Source organism: Trachemys scripta, chromosome 8, assembly GCF_013100865.1.
Source record: "Trachemys scripta elegans isolate TJP31775 chromosome 8, CAS_Tse_1.0, whole genome shotgun sequence".
Classification (NCBI taxonomy): Eukaryota; Metazoa; Chordata; order Testudines; family Emydidae; genus Trachemys; species Trachemys scripta.
Window position 1 is genome coordinate 20143116 of NC_048305.1, and position 18220 is coordinate 20161335.

The window sequence follows — 18220 nt, forward strand, 5'->3', positions numbered from 1 at the left end:
CTCCCGTTCATCACATAAGCCAGTCTCCAGGAGAGTCCCACAGGGAGCTGAGGCTATTATTGAAACCCATTTCCATGGCAGATTTCCAGATTTATATTTCTTTCACATGAAACAGGGAAGCAAACGCCTCCCAAAAGCAACCTTTGCACTTGCTGTACTTTTCCAGTGTATTCAGGGCCCATCAGCACAGGGTATGCTATGTGCATGGGACAGAAGCATGTTTTTCTGGTGTCAGTGAGGGTACCCTGTGGCCCCTCAAATCTCAGGAAGCAGAAGGGGGATCTCAGTGGGCTAGTGCTCACTGACATAAAATTCCCTTGGATTCCAGGCTCCCAACAGGCCAAAGGGGAAGCGCCAATCGTGTTGTGCCCTCACACCCCCTTATGTTTCATATTCTCTTCTGAGGCCAAGCATGAGGCTACGAACCAGGAGCTTGAGTCAGGCATTAACTTACTCAGCCACCTTGGGCAAGTCATTTTAACCTCTCAGTGCCTTGGTTTCCCTATGTCTAGAATGGAGAAAAAGATCCTTACCTACTTCACTGGGGCTCTATTAAATAACTAGTGCCTGTGTAGCCCCCAGGAAATATAACATGTTATATAGGATAATTATCTGTCGCATTTTGCTCTGTTCCTTCGAGCAACAGTTGGCTCTGTACCCTCAAGCCCTCTTAGGACACATCTCATGGAGATGCCAATAATGTTTTTGTTAATGATATTTCTGCTATTATTTCAAAGCTTCAACGAAAGGGAACTGGCAGGCGAGTGCATACGCTCCTCTCCTCCTTCCAGACCTGCTTTCTGAGCCCTGACCTGTGACAGGTGACAGAGCCAGCCTTGCCTAAACCTGCAGCCTAACAGTGCAGTGCAGTAAAGCACCAAAGAATCTTAGATTGATCAGTGTGGGTATGTGTAGATGATACTGCTTCAGATTGATGCATCTCTGAGCTGTCTGCAGGCTTCTGCCCCTGAAATGGATTCCAGGGCCTTGAGCAATACAGTGTTTGAGAGACTGAAACTGAAAGCTTGGAGAGAATTAGTCATCCCTGTACCCTAGTAACGCTGGCAAAAAACAGCCTCAAACACAACAGAGCTGAGTGTTTGTGCAATCCCAGCCGCGGACCCTGCACTTCTCCTTATAAAGAGGGAGCGGGCAAAAGGAGGACGGGGAATAAAGCTCCTTATATATCAGCAGTGTGAAATGATCCCTCAAAAAAACCCTCCTGCCCCATTTCCCAGTGACATCACTCTCCGTTAAAATACAAGGCTCATGCATTTGGGACTGGGATGGCAGATGGGCCTGCCAGGAGCTGGACAGTGCATGAGGATTTAATAATGATCCCTGGGCACCTTTCCCCCACCAGATCACGTCTTTTACTCCTGAGTGGGAGCCACATAGGTCAGAACAGCGGCAGCAGGGGAGGACTATCAAGCTTTTGCCACACACAAACTTGAGCGAGGTACCTGGCCTCTGACTCTGCTCCAGCTCAGCATTTCTAGGGCAAGGAAGAGTTCAGTCTCCAAGTTTTGTTCAGTCCTTGACCTTTCTGCTGAGACTTCCAACAAGGGATGTGTAGAATGGACTGAGAAGCCAAACTCCACTCACCAGGGCCAATGAATGCTGTTGGATGTTGAGGACTCCGGAGGGCACAGTTCATGTGGTGAACCAGGGATGAAAGGTGCTGTATCCCACTTCCAGTCCCCTGACACATCCAGCCTCCCCGGCATCAGATCCCTGAGACTGGTATTAAAATAGGGGTCAGTGCTCCTTGTTTATTACCAACCTTTTTGGATGAAAGGCCAAATTCACTCAGAATGCTGCACACCTTCTATTTGAGGATCCCAAAGCACCATACATTCATTCTCAAAGCCACCTGTGACATAAACCAGGATTATTATTGCCATTTTAGAGAGGGACTTTAGGGGATTTTAGGTGACTTGCCCACACCGTGATGCAGTCAGAGATGAGAATAGAACCATGAATAAGGTATCCTGCATTAGCTGCTAGAAAACACTCTTTCCTTTCAAGGGGCTTTTGTTATTCTGCTTTTCAATTACAGCTGGGACCACATCAAAATTCAGGGTCCAAACACTCAGACAACCGGAAAGGTCCACTGGGCCCCGATCTGTGGCCAGAACCTTCTCCACAAAATCAGAAACCTTTGCAGCCTGAATCCATTGTTGTGCTTTCCTCTTTTGGTCTCCTCTCTGCCTTGCTAGCTGTGGGGGAGGGTGGGGGAATGTGAGAGTCTGGCTGGAGCACACACTCATTGGCCAAAAAGGAACTTGGCGGAGAAGCTCTTCTGGAATGCCTGCAGCCCGATTTAACCAGTTCCAGATTTGCACAGCTCACGTCAGTGCCTGAAATGAGAAATGGGCCTCACTTAACCACAGCAAAACATAGCAACAGCATAGCAGCACTGGTGATGGCACAGGAACCTGTTTTTCAAGGCTGTCATAAGTGAAGCAAGTGGCAAGGCTTTGGGAAACTGAAGGCTGGCTCAGGATAATGCTACAGCTGCTGTGGGGGTGGGATGGTAACTCAGCATCCCAGAGGCTGCTGAACTGGTGCCATTCAGCTGTATAGGGAGCACAGACCCTGATGTACCACAAAGCCCAGCTGCACAGTGGGGTTTGAAGTGAGAATGGCCAAGGATGGGGTCAGTGGATCCTCTGCTGCATGGATCCACTGGGCACTGCCCCCTTGCAGAAATGTTGAGGCTATGCAGGGTCTCAACAGCTCCATGGTATGGAGACCGCAGTCTGCAGAATCTACCTACACTATGCCACTCAGGCTTGGCTCAGGGGCATAGTTATGTCTCTGCATCCAGGACTCCTGGAGATTTGAGGCATGTGCTGTGCCTTTTAGAATGTCAGAGGATTAGATGGGCTGGGAAGGGGACTAGTTCCTCCCTCCCCTAGTGGAAGGCCCCACTTTGGCTGGAGGATTCTTACATGATATTAAGTGCTTCAGGGGTCTGAAGCAAACTCCTGGACCGAGCCCCTGTGAGTTATGAGGCCGCTCAAATCCCGATCTATACTTCACAGTTGGTTCCTAACTCCATAGGCCAAACCAACCCATGGATGTGAACACTCTGAGCTGAGAAAGTTCGGTTCTGGATTGCCCAGGCCCATTTCTCAAATTAATATGGACTGGGGTCCTTCCATCAGCAGGTGGCTTCTGCTCTCACCCTCTCAAACATCCCTGGGATAGCAATCCTGGGCCTAACTCCATGGGTCAGTACAAACCAGCCTGGGAATGCAGCTGCAGTTTGCTGAGTTCCTGTGCAGGAGAACTGAGGATCAGAGGCAAGTGAGGGATCCTTAGTGGTACAAATAGAATTCATTTCTTGCAGGTACTACACTCATGGGAGGGACACAAGGGGGGGGCACATGACCTCCCCATGTGACCCTCCATGTGACTCCTCCCCACCTCGCCCACAGCCTGGGGCCCCCGAGCTCTCCCCGTCCCCTCTGACACTCCCCTTTGTATATATAAACATCAACATGCTTAATTACCCACTTTCCCCCCAAATATGTAGTATTCAGTCTGTTTATATGGAATATGGAAGTTGGGTGAAGAGCTATTTCAGCATATGTATGACTTATTAAAAGACAAATTTAAGTAGAACTTTATCCTAAACTGCTTTATGGTATTGTACGCAAACATTCCATTTCAATGGAGGATTCAACTTCCTTTATAGGAACAGAGCAGACTCCTCAAACTCTTACCAGTCCACAAAAGTGGTCCATAGTCATGTAAATAGTTCCATTGTCTTCAATGGGATTGATCAAATGATTAAGGGTTTACAGGATTAGGTTCCAAGTTTGTAAATTGTTCTGGATGAAACTGACAATGCCTGAGCTGTCAGATCAGAAGGAGCTTCATTCAAATAAAGGTGGGCAGATGTGTGATAAGTCTTAGCTCTGTTGCTAAGTTGAGGAACATATTTTCAGCAAAGTTCTTGACGGATTCCTGAGGAAGCTGGCTGGTTTACGGCTGTCACTTCACTTATAGTTCTCTCACCCACAAAGCTGGAAAATGAGGCATTTGTTTTCTTTCTTTTGCTGCTCCAGTTCCAGTTAACAAAATGCATGTTAGACTAGTTTGTCTGCAAAGAAGAATTCTAGGTACACTGGGGACAACACCTGATTCCTGTCAGGCTGCAGAACTGAGCTGACATCAGAGTCCAAACATCCTCTGGTCAGTCCAAGCAAAGGCATTCCTCTAATGATTTGGACTTGATGTGATGCAGTATGGATGTCATGGATAATTCAGACCAATGGGGAGAAACAGAATCAAAACCACTGTTTAAACACCTTCCGGCCTCCCCACCCCTCTTGAGCACTCCTGACCGATGTAACAGCACAATAGATATGCTAACAAACTTAAACAAAGGCTTTGTTTAAGTTTGTTAGCATATGTATTGTGCTGTTAAAGCCATATAAAGAATGAATGTCCTCCCTAGCTGTGTTCTGCTCCTTTAAGGAGTAGAGTGCAGGCCCCACCCCCTGGAGTGGGGGGGCTAGCCCCAAGTTTTTCTGGTATTCTGTACCCACTAAAAATCTCTTGCCGGTATTGCGTACTGCAGGGTACTGTCCTACTTGCATCCCTGGGGATCCTTCACTTCATCCAGACCTTGCTGATGGAGGCTGACCATACTCCAGAATGGTTTCCAGTAGAAGTGGAACTAGCCCCTTGGGCAATGCAGACCTGTGAGGACATAGGCCCAGGTCCTCAAAGGTATTTAGGCTCCTAACTTCCATTGATTTCAGCATGTCGGGAAATCCAGGCCACTGTAACGGATCTGGTCAATTGCTTAGTCTGGCACTTCGCCTCTACCAGAGATACTGATGGAAACCAACATTGTGCTCTGTCCTAACTCACTGTGCAATGCTCTTCAGGGCAGGGAGAGAGTTTTAGGGATTCTTGACTTTACAGATGATCAGCTGATGCTTTGCGGCAAGAGTCAGATTATCACTATCATAGCTGCACAGCCCCAGCTGTTATTAATGGTTATAAAAAGAGTCATTCCTTTTAAAAATCCACAGACACACCTTGGCTCTGTGGCCCCCTGTGGACATGACATCCCAGGCCTGTTACATGCTGCAGGGTGCAGTGTTTCCATTTATTGCTTCTAAATTGACCAGCCATTTATAACTTCCACAAGAATCATGTGATTCTTGTATTATGGGAGAGAACAAAGGGTGGGATGGATCAGCTTTCACTTTCTACCTCACCTCAAATACCTCAATCACACTCCACCTAGTTCCCCCCCTTTCCATGCTAAACAATCATAGTTTGTCATTTCTCATCATATGTAACTTTTGGCCATACAAAGCTGTGTGGCTTTTCTCTGGATGCAAGTTCCAGAAGAGGTTTGTTTCAGTAGTGACCATTCTGTGTCACCAAAGAGCCGCACCCTGCCAGCTGTGACATTTTCCTGTCCCTTGGATACCAGGAAATAGATAGTCAGACGATGCAGGGACTTATGATTCAGGAAAGTATTGGCTTTCAAACCAAAAACCTATAGGCAGGCACAGAGCCTGTGGAAATAGTCCCTGAGGAGAGATCTGTTACTGCTCCCTGTTGTGTAGTATGGACTTCTGTGCATGCCATTGTGTGGAATGGTAGACGAAAGATTTCCTACATCCAGATGGCCTGTGTTCATGGGAGACTGGGTGATCTAGTGGGCAGGGCACTGGACTGGGAGTCAGGAGATTTTAGTTCTTATCCTCACTTTGCATCCCACTCTTTGTCTGTCCTATCTATTTAGATTGTAAACACTTTGGGACAGGGACTGTCTCTCACTATGAGTTTGGTCAGTGCCTGGCACAACAGACTATGATCTCAGCTGGGGCCTCTATGTGCTGCAATAATAATAATAATTAATAATCATTAATAATGTAATAATAAATAAATAATAAAGCTGCTTTCCAGAAAGAAAGGAGATATCCAATATCTCCAGAAAACTTCAGCTGAAACTGAATCAAGCTCCCTTCTTTTGGTCTCCCAGGGAAGGTGTGCTGTCCTGGTGGAAGATAAAAGATCCCCAGACCCATTTTGAGTAGAGCCAGGGTAATTCAGGTGTCGTGGCCAGTTAATATTATTATTTATATTGTGCTAGCACCTGGGAGCCAAGTAGTGGTCCAGGACCCCCTTGTGCGCAGTACAAACACAAAATGTATTCTAATGTCCAAGGCCGCATGAGCGCTATGGCTGGTAGCTGAATTGCCACTCTTGTTTGCCTACACACTCACTGTGGTGCCCCTGGCTAACTCATGGCTTTGTAAAGCCCTTTGAGAGATCTGCAGCAGGTGCCATAATAACCCCAGGGATAAGAGAGATAAAGAGAGATTCTAAATAGCTGAAATTTTTAATTGCTGGATCGTAACTGTGGTATGGGGGTGATGGGAGCAGGTGCGGGAGAGAAGTGAATCAATGGATTTGTCGACAAAGGCTTTGTTCCTGATATTCAACTCCACTGATGGTGGTGGCTGTGGGAACCCTAGTGTAGACAAGGTGTAGACGGCTACTGGTGCTTTAACCACTTTGTCTTGTTGACCTGTTCTGCTTTATGTGGTGAAAATGCCAGCACCCAGCTGGAGCCTATTAGTGAATGGAAAAAAAAACCCTCATGTCGGTTCTGGCACTGCTCACCCACTAATCCTGCAAGCCAGAGATGGGGCTTTTGTTTCAGCCACGTGAACATTCTTTCTTCAAGGAGCCTATTCCTGACCCACTAACAATGCCTTGCTCTCCTGTGGGGAAACTGACTGGCTGATGGACACATTTAATGCACTGGTATAATACCTAGCTGCTTTGTGAGGAGCTGGATAAACGCCATAGGAATTATAGCTAGTAACAATGATACCTAGCTTTTGTATAGATAGCACTTTTCATCACATGTAGATCCCAATGTGCTTTACCAAGGAGGTCGGTATCATCAACGCCATTTTACAGATGGGAGAAACTGAGGCACAGAGAGATTAAAGTGACTTGCCCAAAGTCACCAAGCGGGACAGTGAAAGAGCCAACAATAGACCCCAGGTCTCAGTGCCCTAGGTATTGACTGTCACTGCTTTTATCAGCTTCTAAGTGCTTTAGAAACTTGGATTATTCCCCGCAATATCCCTGTGACTTAGGTCAGCCTAATTATCTCCATTTTACAGGTGGGGAAACTGAGGCACAGATGTGAAGTGATTCATCCTAAACCACAGTGGGAGTTGGTGTCAGAGGTGAGATGATACTTCAGGACCTCTTGGCTGCCAGTCCTGCATTCGGGCCACTAGATCTTACTTTTCCCAGGGTTACGCTACATCCTGGATCGGGAGAGTGTGGACTACAGGGGTCCTTCTCAAACTGTGTGTTCAAGAAAATCAAATAAAATGGAATCTCATGTTATGAGGCAGAGAATGACCCCTGAAGAACTGAATTTCTGCCACACCCCTTGCTAATCAACAGACACTTCCTTATTCAATACCTCTCTCCGCAGAGAAGGGGTCCCCACACATTCTTGTTGGAGCCACTATATGTTTTCTCCCTCCCCTTACACTTTGCAGCTCCCTTCATACTCCCCAACACTTATTCCTGCAGCAAGGGTCTGACACTGATTCAAGAACCAACCAGACAAAAGACTGTTTAGCTGATGAGATCTGACAGCATCACAGCCCAAGGTGGTATGGCTAGAGGCTAAACTGCACTGTTCTCCTGGCAAGTGTGCCATTATTTTCCTCTGCAGCTGTAACATGTTGTTTTTGCAGCCTCTAGCATATAGATATTGCAAAGGAAAACAGTTTCGTATCCTCCTCCACAAACAGCGGGAAAAGATCTTTCCTTCGGCTTAACTAGGTGTTTAGTAGAACCGGCTTAGCATCACAGGCTGAACAGACTGTGATGCTGAGTTAATGCGAGTATTGTACAAGTTTAGTGCATAGTTACAATGTCATTATAGCATTATTAACACAGCCCATTTTCCTATCCTGTGGAATGAAGTGATATTAAGGCCCAAGAATGAGTCTTAAAGGACAGATAGGGTGACCAGATGTCCCGAATTTATAGGGACAGTCACGATCTTTGGGTCTTTTTCTTATATAGGCTCCTATTATCCCCCACCCCCGTCCTGATTTTTCACATTTGATGTCTGGTCACCCTAAGAATGTATGATGTGAAAATGTAAACCCCCCATATTCAATCCAATAGAAAATATGATAGAATCCACACCACTGTGGTTTCACTTAGATGCAATATTTTCTTTTCCTGTCCTAGACAGTTGTGCACTGTTCCTGTGATCTGTTAAATGTCTGCTATGCTCCACCCCAGAGATGGCTGCATTTCTGTAGGATGTGAACCAATGTATTCACAGAAAAAGATGCAATTCCTACCCCAAGGAGAGTACAATCTAAATAGTGTACAGCTTCATTAGTGGCTTTCTTAATAGTGTTCCTTTAGCTTGCTCCCTACATGACAGCCTTTCAACTGGCTAACGCAAAACAGTAAAAATTGTACAGTGCATAGGTATCTTGCAGTGAAGGGTATTATTGAAATATAATACTGTAGTGCCCAGTATGGTGGAGCCTGGCTCTTTGATTTTGCAGTACCTAATACAATACAGGTATCCGCTACCATAATACAACTACTACTACTAATTAAACATATAAACGTCAGAAAATAGCTATATAATTGTCTCTTTCTACCACCTACTGGACATAATGGGAAACTGCAGGACAGTGCTGTTAGATGCACTTTATTGCCCTCTGTAGACATCTCCTAGGAAAACAGCTAACTTTATGAGTAAGGTTAAGATTTTGTCACGGTTATTTTTAGTATAAGGAACATGAAAGGTTGCAGGCAATAAACAAAAATTCACGGAAGCCTGGGACCTGTCAGTGACTTTTAGTAAAAATAATGAGGGTGGGCTGTTGATGAGAGGATAACTGAAGCCCAAGGGAGGTGGGAAGAGAGACCAAGCCCCGCTGTGGAAGTCCAGCACTCACCACCCCCGGGCTCTGGGACTCCCCACTGCCCATAGTGGCTGAGAGCCCTGGCTCTCCTCCCACCCATGGTGGCTGAGGGCTCCAGGCCTCCCTGCCACCTGTGGTGGCTGAGGGCTCAGGGCTCCCCTGCCTCCTGTGGCAACTCAGAGCTCCAGGGCCTCCCACTGGCTGGCAGCTCTGGTCCCATTGGACCAGGGCCGAAGCAGAAAATATCACAGAGATCTCTGAAAGTCATGGAATCTGAGTTCCATGACCTTTGTGACATAATTTTATCCATGTCATTTATGAGTAACAAAGAGATCTATTTTTGCTGGAGGCTGGAAGTTTTCCTATTGTTCGAGGTTCAATGACCATCACTGTATTGAAAAAGGCTCTAGTGACAATTAATTGCAAAGAGACACTCCTTGTAGGTAAAGGGATAACTGTCTCTGTTGTACCTAGGTCTCATCCCAGCTTGTGGGGGAGGAAATCTCAGGATCTGTGGCTGCATTCTACCTGGCTCATACTGAAATCCTTCATTGCGTTTCTGGTCCCTATAAGCGTTTCTGGCATTGCAATAATGTGAGCGGGAGCAAGGTCCCTAGGATGCCTGGTCTGGAGTAGCTCATTGTAGGACATGCCCTTTGTGCTGCAGCTGCTGGCTGGCTTGTTAGTAGCTTTGCACTTCCAGTTTGCTGTTCTTCACTCAACAACGGTGACCACTGAAATAAGAATGTGTGTGTGTGTATAGAAACAAGGTGGGTGAGGTAATACTTTTTATTGGACTAACTTCTGCTGCTGAGAGACAAACTTTGAAGCTTACATAGAGGTAGGTGACCATACATCCCGTTTTGGCTGGGACAGTCCCATTTTTAAGCCCTGTCCTGGCTGTCCTGACTTTTTTGGCAAAAGTGGCATTTGTCCTGTTTGCTGTTGCCAACTTGATCAGGAACATGTGTTTGATGCCAGCCCTGAGGGAGGATGATGACAGGGAATAGACAGGGCTCATGTGAGCAGCGACACCAGCCCCAGCCTTTGGGAAATATGGTCACCCTATCTAGTATGTGCATTACTGCTCACCCAAGCCCTGCCTGGCCCCTGTGCCAGACAAGCCCCATGTAGTGTCACGTTTTCCCTTTGGGAAAATATGGTCACCCTACATAGAGCTCGTCTTCAGGTCTTTGAAATGTGTCACAGCTAAATACAAGGCAGAACAGATTGTTTAGAGTAAGTAGTTAACACATATTTCAAGGGACCATGTTTATGTGTTTAACTGGCTCTGACTGTCCTGGAGAAGATTAAATCACTTGGTGACACTTTTATGAAAGGCCTCCAGATGGCAGAAGTAATACATTGTACCCTTTTCCTACGTGTGTCCATTGTAGCCATTTTCTCCCTCATTAGCAAGATGCATTTCCCTTTCCCTGCAATAAGACCTGGAATAAGTTTAGAAACAAAACCAAACCACAACAGTCCTTAGACACTTGGGACTCTCGAAACACATTGTATACAGTTCAAATCTGTTAGAGGGACCACTGATCCCCCTCCACAATAAGTTGCAATAACAAATGTCAAATACACCTCTCCAGTCATGGGGGGAAAGGAGAAAAGAAAGCTGGGGGGGAGTGTAGTGGGTTAGAACATAAGAACAGCCATACTGGGTCAGACCAAAGGTCCATGTAGCCCACTATCCTGTCTTCCAACAGTGGCCACTGCAGGTGCCCCCAGAGGGAATGAACAGAACAGTTAATCATCAAGTGATCCATCCCCTGTTGCCCATTCCCAGCTTTTTGAGTGGTAACAGCTAATTTAGACCCCATAATTTTATATGTTTAGTTGGGATTATGTTTCTCAGTATGCATTACTTTGCATTTATCAACATTGAATTTCATCCATAGTGCCAACTTCCCCTCTTTCCCGTGGGTGCTCAACCCCCCCTCTGCTCCCACTCCACCCCTTCCATGAGGCCTGCCCCTTCCCCGGCCCCATTCCAACCCCTTCCCCAAATCCCTGCCCCGGCCCCGCATCTTCTCCGTCTCCTCCCCTGAGCGCACCACATTCCCACTCCTCCCCTCCTCCTGGAGCGTGCTAACACTGCCAAACAGGTGTTGGGCAGCAGCTGGGTGGGAAGCGCCGGGAGGTAGGCAGAGGAGCAGGGACGCAGCGTACTCAGGGGGGAAGGAGAAGGTGGGGTGGGGGGTGAAGGGAGCTTGGCTGCAGGTAGGTGCAGAGTACCCACTAATTTTTCCCTGTGGGTGCTCCAGCCCCAGAGCACCCATGGAGTTGGCGCCTATGATTTCGTCTGCCATTTTGGTACCCGGTCATGCAGTTTTGAGAGATCCTTTTGTAGCTCTTCGCAGTCTGCCTGGGATTTAACTATTGTGAGTAGTTTTGTATCATGTGCCAATTTTGCCACCTCATTGTTTACCCCTTTTTCCAGATGATTTATGAATATGTTAAATAGGACTGGGCCCAGTATAGACCCTGGGGGAGACCACTATTTACCTCTCTCCAGTCTGAAAATTGACCATTTATTCCTACCCTTTGTTTCGTATCTTTTAACCAGTTACCAATCCATAAGAGAACCTTCCCTCTTATCCCATGACACTTACTTTGCTTAAGAGCCTTTGGTGAGGGACCTTTCCAAAGGCTTTCTGAAAATCTAAATACATTATATCCACTGGAGCCCCCTGTCCACATGCTTGTTGATCCCCTCAAAGAATTCTAGTAGATTGGTGAGGCATGATTTCCCTTTACAAAAACCATGTTGACTCTTCCCCAACAAATTATTCATCTATGTGTCTGACAATTTTGTTTTTTACTAGAAGTCAGGCTTACCTGCCTGTAATTCCCGGGGTCTCCTCAGGAGCACTTTTTAAAAATTGGCATCACATTAGCTATCCTCCAGTCATTTGGTACAAAAGCTGATTTAAATGATAGGTTACAGATGACAGTTAGTAGTCCTGCAATTTCACATTTGAGTTCCTTCAGAACTCTTGGGTGAATACCATCTGGTCCTGGTGACTTATTGCTGTTTATTTTATCAATTTGTTCCAATCCTCCTCTAATGACACCTCAATCTGGGACAGTTCCTCAGATTTATCACCTAAAAAGAATGGCTCAGGTTTGGGAATCTCCCTCACATCCTCAACCATGAAGACCGATGCAAAGAATTCATTTAGTTTCTCCGCAATGGCCTTATCATCCTTGAGTGCTCCTTTATCACCTCAATCCTCCAGTGGCCCCACTGGTTGTTTAGCAGGCTTCCTGCTTCTGATGTACTTAAAACATTTTTTGCTATTACTTTTTGAGTCTTTGGTTAGCTATTCTTCAAATCCTTTTTTGGCCTTTCTGATTATATTTTTACACTTCATTTGCCAGAGTTTATGCTCCTTTGTATTTTCCTCATTAGGATTTAACTTCCAATTTTTAAAGGATGCCTTTTTGCCTCTCATTGCTTCTTTTACTTTGTTGTTTAGCCATGGTGGCTCTTTTTTGGTTCTTTTACTATGTTTTTAATTTGGGGTATACATTTAAGTTGAGCCTCTATTATAGTGTCTTTAAAAAGTTTCCATGCAGCCTGCAGGGATTTTACTTTTGGTGCTGTACCATTTAATTTCTGTTTAACTAACCTCCTCATTTTTGTGTAGTTCCCCTTTCTGAAATTAAGTGCTACAGTGTTAAATTTAATTATATTATGGGCACTATTACCAAGCGCTCCAGCTATATTCACCTCTTTGACCTGATCCTGTGATCACTTAAGACTAAATCAAGAATTGCCTCTCCCCTTGTGGGTTCCAGGACTAGCTGCTCCAAGAAGCAGTCATTTAAGGTGTCAAGAAATTTTATCTCTGCATCCCTTCCTGAGGTGATATGCACCCAATCGATACGGGGATAGTTGAAATCCCCCATTATTATTGAGTTTTTTATTTTTTTAGCCTCTCTAATCTCCCTGAGCATTTCACAGTCACTATCACCATCCTGGTCAGGTCAGTAATATATCCCTACTGCTAGATTCTGATTATCAGAGCATGGAATTACTATCCACAGAGATTCTATGGTACAGTTTGGTTCATTTAAGATTTTTACTTCATTTGATTCTACACTTTCTTTCACATATAGTGCCACTCCAACAGCACGACCTGTTCTTTCCTTCCAATACATTTTGTACCCTGATATTACTGTGTCCCATTGATTATCCTTATTCCTCGAAGTTTCTATGATGCCTATTATATCAATATCCTCATTTAATATGAGGCACTCTAGTTCACCCATTTAATTATTTAGACCTCTAGCATTTGTATATAAGTAATTAAACTTGTCACTTTTTAGCTGTCCCGTCTCAAGTGATTTCAGCTCTCAGTGATTTTTAGCTCTTAGCAGGCAGGGCAGAATTACAGTCCTACCACAACTGATTTCAGCTCTGATTGGGGTTAACATAACAAAGAGGTTCCTAATGAAGCCTATTTTAACTATTTAGCTCTTATTCTTTGAACAGTGAGGAAGAATGGGTTAAACCAGTCTAGGAAGGACCCTTAATGGTGTGCAACCTCCTGGATGGGGATACTTGTCCTCACCTCTCTTACTTTCACAGGGCTCTGACATTCGAACCCCTGCTTAACGAGATTCTTTCGACTGAGAGTGGGCCCCCTCATTTGGGACAGGTTAAGCACAGTCCTGCTTTCCTGTATTCCTAAAATAATTACAACATTGGTAACCATATTTCACTACCCCTGCATTCAGCTGGGGCGGCAGGGGCACTGTTTCCCCATGCCCCGGAGTCGGCGCCTATGATGGCTGGCGCCAGAATGCCGCCCCTAGAAATGTGCCACCCCAAGCACCTGCTTGTTTTGCTGGTGCCTGGAGCCGGCCCTGCACACAGGGGGTTGAACCTGTATATCTATATAAATTTAAATTCACTTCGTTTATAATGAAAAAAGCTTTCCTGTGTGGTCGATGCCTAATATGCTCAAGCTAAATGCTTTGTGAGGTAAAGCTTCCCCTCTAGTGGCTGTATGAATACCATATTTGCCAAATGGAACCACTGAATAGTAATTAGAAAATATTGGTTTCTTAGCCAGACTGTAAGGGACTCAAGGCAAGGGCCATCTTTTCATATGGGTTTATACAGCCACACTCACAATGAATTCAATATCTGATTGGGGTCTTTAGGTACACTAGTGTAATACAGACAATCCATAATAATACCAGGCTATCCAATTACAATAATCATTAGCACTTCCATAGCACTTTTCATTTTTAAAGACATTTTTTCTGAACATTAAATGATTGATTAATCCTCACAACACACTTGTGAGGTAGGTATGTGACAGGGCAATGGGATCAGAAAATGTGGAGCTTTTGCAATGTTATTTTGCTTGTGTGTGTGCACAGCTACTAAGTGGCTGGAAATGCTTATGCAAGGGCAGGAGCTGAGCAGATCATGGGACAACACCCCCAGACACAGGCCCGGCCCCACTCACCTGCTAGTGTAAGATGCTATTGAGAACATGATTCCTGCTGGCATTACTCTGTTGGCTTAGGGCAAGTATAGAGGTGTGCAGCGGGCATTTTCCATTTCTCATTGAAGGCTGAAGGATCAACTGTGAGCACTATGGGTACTGAGTGACCCACCTGGTTTCCCCCTGACCTGCACCCCCCCTTTGCTTCATGATAAAGGTTGCCTGTTCCCAGACTGCTGCTCACTCTTTGGGACAGAGCCCATAGCTTCTTCCTATGTGTGTTTGTGCAACAGCTAGGACAACAGGGTCCCAATCCTGACTAGTACTGCTGCAACAGAAACAATGATTAATAATAATCAAGCAGGGTCTGACTCCAAAACTGTGCTGTGCCCATCTTCTAGCTGGCTCAGCTGGGAAAGTAGTGGGTTGCACAGTACAGCCCTCATAGCCGGCTGCCTGAGTGCAGCAGATGTGGTGCCCTTGAGCTGGCGTGTATTTGGTATGGGGATCTAGAAGCTTGTTATCTGAGGCTGCTGGTTCCAGTCCAGCCTGAATGAATATGTACTGAAGTTATTATTGTCTAACAGCTATTTGGGGTGACACTAATAAACAGCACTTTGCGTGTTCAAAATATTAGCTAATGCATTCTCACAGCACCTGTGTGCAGTAGGTCAGCATTTTCTGCATATTACAGATGGAGAAACTCAGGCACAAAGGGGCCAAAGGACCAGATCCTCAAAGGTATTGAGGCTCCTAACTTCCATTGATTTCAGTGGAAGTGAAGAGCCTCAATACCTTTGAGGACCTGGGCCAAAGTGACTTGACTAAGGTCACACAATGAATCACTGTCAAAACTGTAATTAGAACTCAGGTCTCCTGAGCCCTGGCCTCTGCTCTAATCATTGATCACACTGCACCTCAAATAATGCTGTCCCCAGAGAGACCAACTGATGTTCAGCAAACATTCTGACAGAGATCAGAGTGAGTTGAATGTGTTGCCTCCTGAGAAGCTGGTGCTTCTGAACAGATGATTGAATCACCCTTTCTGTGTCACATTGTCTTCATTTCTATCACCTGCCCCTCTGAGCAGACATGATGTCAGGCTCCTTTCACCGAAGCACAGCCAAGACTTCTTCCTGTGTCAGCGAATAGCCTGCTGAATGCACAGAGTGACACTGCTTGGCCTGGCTCTTGTTCTTCGTCCTCCTGGGGACAGGATGGCAGCTACTCATGCAAAAACAAGAGAAGATTTAGACAGGGGGATGCTGCTCTTATCTGATTAGAGTTCCCTGATTGTGCTCCAGAGGTCTTATTCCTGGCTGAGTCTCACACAATGAGAGGTTTAAGTCATCACAAATACTGTGTATGCCAACCATGTGGCTCTAGGGGTATTTCCTTGGCTTTTGAGTTGATTTTTATAGCAATCAGGTTCTAACTTGCTACCACTAAATACATGCAGTTATTCCACCTGCTTAGGTGGATCTGACTTGCCTGTTGTTAAAGGGAAGAGAAAACTTCTGTATCTATTACTCACCTGCCTCAAGACTGACAATAACATACTCCAAATATCTGCTGAGAACCAACAGAGCATGCAAGCTCACTCCCTTGAAGAAAGCCTGTGAAGTGGGTGCCCTTTCAGAGAACAGTGACAGCCTGGTCTAGGCAGGCACCAAACACTCAGTTCAAATCCTGGCTCTAATACTAACTTGCTGCAGGGCCTTTTGTGAGTCACTCGATTTCCATAGCTGTAAAATGGGACAAATGCTACTTACCTACCTCACGAGGGTTGTGAGGATTAATCAGTTAACGTTTGTATATTGCTTTGGAAATAAGTAGTATTGGTTAAAAACATATAAAAAACCCTGCTACAATAATGGCCCCTAATCCTGTGCTAAAATGATTATAAACTGGAATGTCTGGGACCAGTACGATCAAATAATTCAGGATGCTTTACAAGGCCGCTGGAGAAATGAGGCCTTGTAGTATTGCACTCACCTAAAGGAGGAGATAAAAAGTGCATTAGCAGATAGATAAAGAGTACCCAGCTGTCACTCCGCTCACACTCACCCTTTAGCTGGACATCATCCTTCCTCAGTCGGGCTCTCTACATGATGATGGGGATGTGTGAGTACCTCTACAGTGGAATTTCTGTTACTGACCCTGGGTACTTCTTGATTTCCCTAGTTCTGAAAAGCAACACCCTAGATCTGCACATCGTGTAACTTTTGTTGTTGTTGTACACTCCATGGGGCAAAAACAATGAGGAGTCTGCTGGCACCTTAAAGACTAATAGATTTATTTGGGCATAAGCTTTTGTGGGTAAAAAACCCACTTATTCAGATGGGGGGGAGGGTGCTAGTATGGAGGCATCTCTAGATTCTTAATACTAAATAGCCAGACCAGATCTTTGGCATAATTGACTTCCACAGAGCAGAAATTCACATAGATTCTGTGCAAACCTTATTCAAGGAGCTCAGATGAGTTCACAAGGGCTCACAGCAGCGTTTAGAGCTTATGCACCTCCATGCTTCACAGCATAAGGCAACAATAAATTGTGGGATTTGGGAGAAATTCCCAAGTTGTTCAATAATTTCCCGTTGCAAGTTTCTTGCACCTTCTTCTAAGCAGCTAGTTCTAGCCACTGTTGGAGACATGGACTACTGGTCTGGACTAGTACGGCTGTTCCTATGTTGAAGTCAATGGAATTACATACAGGAATGAATGACTTTACTAGAGGGTTTTTAAAGCCAACAGACCTCTGAGAGGTTCTCCCTGTTGTCCTCTGTGCAGAAGTTTGTTAATAGATTCTGTAGGCCACAAACGGTTGCACTGCCCTGAGACTAAGTATAGATGCTAATAATTGGAAGAATATTAACAAGGCAAAAGAATGGTGGGTTTTTTTAATGGGACTGTGGCTTTTTAAAGCTTTATGATAGAGATGGAAGGTCTGAAGGCTATTTAAAATATGTTTTAACTTGATGTTTATATTAGAGATATCAGTAATGTCCATGCTAGCCTCACCTGGTGACTTTTTGGAGGTCTCAAAGCACGTGTATTGTGAACACTTGCATTTTAATTGAAGAGGCAGGAGATGTAAAATCTTTAACAAATACTTTTTTCTTTAAAATGTTTATTGGTCATTGATATTAAATAGGTGTTAATAAAAAACAAAAGCCCTGGTTCTGGGCCAGGCCTGGCTCCCTATGACATCTCAGCAACTATAGAAGGGCTAAAGCCGGCCTTGGGGAATATCTTGGGTTTAGGAAGCTTCCCCCTGTGGCAGAACAGCCCTATACTGCTCCTCTCTAGGGCTGTACTTGGGGAGCCCAGGATTTGGTGCCCTAGTTTAGAGTTCTAGGCAGGGCTGGTGCTACCATTAAGGCAAACTAGGCGGTTGCCTAGGGCGCCAGGATTTGGGGGCACCAAAAAGCGATCCCCCCAATTTTTTTTTTACAGCGTTCCTGGGCTGGGCTGCCGGCGGCGCGCTGACACATGCGGCTCAGACTCCCTCTCCCAGCGCAGTGGCCGCTCCACTTCTCCCGCCGCCCAGGTTTGCGGCACCAACCAGCTGTTTGGCACCGCAAGCCTGGGAGGGGAGGAGAATTAGAGCGGGGGTGGTGTGCTGGGGGAGGAGGCAGAGCAGAGGTGAGGTGAGCTGGGGGTGGGGAGCTGCCGCCACAGAGGGGGGGGCACCTCAGGACGGGGGGGGGGAGCTGCCGCCACAGGGGGCGCCTCAGGGTGGGGAGCTGCCGCAGGGCTGGGGGGCGGGACGCAAGGTGGAAG

The 18220-nt window shown here is 45.7% G+C and overlaps 1 long non-coding RNA gene across 1 annotated transcript in view; it reads left to right on the forward strand.

Moving 5' to 3' along the window:
* LOC117881880 overlaps nt 1–8937 on the forward strand; it is a 40246-nt gene extending 31309 nt beyond the window's left edge. The window contains exon 4 of the long non-coding RNA XR_004646880.1: nt 7173–8937. This is a non-coding gene — a long non-coding RNA (uncharacterized LOC117881880). The remainder of the gene's footprint in view (nt 1–7172) is intronic.
* The last annotated feature ends 9283 nt before the right edge of the window (nt 8938–18220 follow it).